The sequence below is a fragment of the Schistocerca piceifrons genome, chromosome 9, assembly GCF_021461385.2.
Source record: "Schistocerca piceifrons isolate TAMUIC-IGC-003096 chromosome 9, iqSchPice1.1, whole genome shotgun sequence".
NCBI lineage: Eukaryota > Metazoa > Arthropoda > Insecta > Orthoptera > Acrididae > Schistocerca > Schistocerca piceifrons.
In genome coordinates, this window is record NC_060146.1 from 126,787,862 (window position 1) to 126,790,644 (window position 2,783).

General features: G+C 43.5%; 1 pseudogene; it reads left to right on the plus strand.

Moving 5' to 3' along the window:
* Positions 1–273: 273 nt before the first annotated feature.
* On the plus strand, positions 274–390 carry LOC124717594 (annotated as a pseudogene).
* The last annotated feature ends 2,393 nt before the right edge of the window (positions 391–2,783 follow it).

Consider the following 2,783-nt stretch of genomic DNA (forward strand, 5'->3'; position numbering starts at 1 on the left):
ACTTAAACCTATACTCGATGTTAACAAATTTCTCTTCTTCAAAAATGCTTTCCTTGCCATGCTCTTGTTTGTTCCGAATTCAGAAGCTTTTGTAATGTGGCTTCATGCGGCGCGAATGGTGAAAAATCTAAATGATATTGGAATCAAAGAATGCTTCTCTAAAATATGTACGTTACATATGATTCTTTGATCACTTTATCGCTGCGATACTCCGTTACGATGGACGCGACAGGATAAGCGACGCAATTATCACAAGCCTTGTTTTCTTCGTAAGGCAACGGCCTTGTCGCAGTGAATACACCGGTTCCCGTGAGATCACCGAAGTTAAGCGCTGTCGGGCGTGGCTGGCACTTGGATGGGTGACCATCCAGCCGCCATGCGCTGTTGCCACTTTTCGGGGTGCACTCAGCCTCGTGATGCCAAATGAGGAACTACTCGACCGACTTGTAGCGGCTCCGGTCAAAGAAAACCATCATAACGACCGGGAGAGCGGTGTGCTGACCACACGCCCCTCCTATCCTCAACTGAGGATGGCACGGCGGTCGGATGGTCCCGATGGGCCACTTGTGGCTGAGTACGGAGTGCTTTTGGGTTTCTTGGTCACTGTTCCTCTGACTACGTCTCTGTGCATGTAAAAAGACTGTCACCATTTCGTAACTGCAGAGTGTCTCATAAGTGTAAAATCTTCGCTGTGTATATATACTGAAGCGCCAAAGAGACTGGTTTAGGCATGCGTATTCAAATACAGAGATATGTAAACTGTCAAATTACGGCGCTGAGGTCGGCAACGCCTACTCGAGACAAGGAGTGTCTGGCGCAGTTGTTAGCTCGGTTACAGCTGCCACAATAGCAGGTTATCAACATTTAAGTGGGTTTCCACGTCGTGTTGTGGTCAGCGCACGAGCGATGGGACACAGCGTCTCCGGGGTACCGATGACATTGGAATTTTCCCATACGACCATTTAACGAATTTACCGTGAATATCAGGAATCCAGGAAAACATCAAATCTCCGACATCCCTGCGCCCCGAAAAATATCCTGCAACAATCGGACCAACGACGACTCAGGAGAATCGTTCAACGTGACTGAAGTGCAACCCTTGCGCAATTTGATGCAGAATTCAATGCCGGGCCATCAACAAGTTTGAACGTGCGAACCATTCAATGAAACATCATCGATATGGACTTTCGGAGCCGAAGGCCCACTCGTGTACCCTTGATGACTGAGCGACACAGAGCTTTACCCCTCGCCTGGGCCCGTCAACACCGACATTCGACTGTTGATGACTGGAAACATGTTGCCTGGTAGGACGAGTCTTGTTTCAAATTGTATCGAGAGGACGGACGTGTACGGGTATGGAGACAACTTCATGAATCCAAGGACCGTACATGGCAGCAGGGGACTGTTCGAGATGGCGTACGCTCTATAGTGATATTGGGCGTGTGCAGTTGGAGTGATATGGAACCACTGATACGTCTAGGTACGACTCTGACAGGTGACACATACAAAAGCATCGTGTCTGACCACCTGCATCCATTCATGATCACTCCGCATTCCGATGGACTGGGGCAATTCCAACAGGAGAATGCGACACCCCACACCTCCAGAATTACTACAGAGTGACTCCAGGAACAGTTTTCTGAGTTTAAACACTTCCGCTGGCCCCAAGCACCCGAGACATGAACATTATTGAGCATCTCTTGGATGACTTGCAACGAACTGTTAAGAAGGAATCTCCACCCTCTCGTACTGTTATGGATTTATGGACAGCCCTGTAGGGTTCATGGTGTCTGTTCCTTCCAGCGCTACTTCAGATATTGGTCGAGTCCATATCACGTCGTGTCAATGTTAATACTTCAATATGTAGGCCCCTATAATAAGATGTGTGAGTCAGTTCAAAAGTCGGAGGAAGACAAAGCATAGTAATTGCAGCGTGGTGTAAACCCTACCTTCCAGTTGATGGCAGCTATTATTTACCATTACTTATGTTACACGGGAGTTAAATGAAGAATTTGCTTTAATAAATGTTATTAAGACTGACATCTGCGAAATACCATATCTGTACGAGTTAAAATAAACATTATTTTGTATGACACACATACTATTGGTATTATAATATTAGCTTATTCAGCATGTAGGGCTAAATGTTCCCAAGTGAAGTAATGTGCAGGATGCATTCTGCATAATTGGGAAGAGAACACATGGTAAGAACGTCTACAATTAACCATAATTACGCTTTCATTTTACATACGCTAAACGTGAATGTGTGAACAGTATTAAATCTGTAATTAATGCTTCTGAAATAAAAACTGTCTAACACACCACAATGTATACCATACTTCTTTTTCTTTTTTCAAGTAAACGACAGAATGCATTTACGTTAATACTGCGCTGGCTTCTGTAATTCACAGCTATGCACTCAATGAAAAGAGCATACATCCTGATAAGATACAATTGTCTGCGTTGGTATAATCTAACAAGAGTCCTAAAATTTGTATCAGATGTTGCTCAACTTGATGTATTTGCTATGACGTCCTCTGACTGTTACATCGTTACACTCACATATTCCATACAATAGAACAAAATAACTGTATGAACGTTATATAATAAAGAAATAAAATGTAATTAGTTTTTGATGTTTCTGAGCAAGTTATGCAACAATTTTTAAATGAACACATCGCCATTTGCCTCCACTGTTGTTTTATTAATTACGACTTATATTTTGGCCTTTACAATCACTTGAAAATGGCATAAAAGTCCGAAACCTAGGTCGTAACTGAATA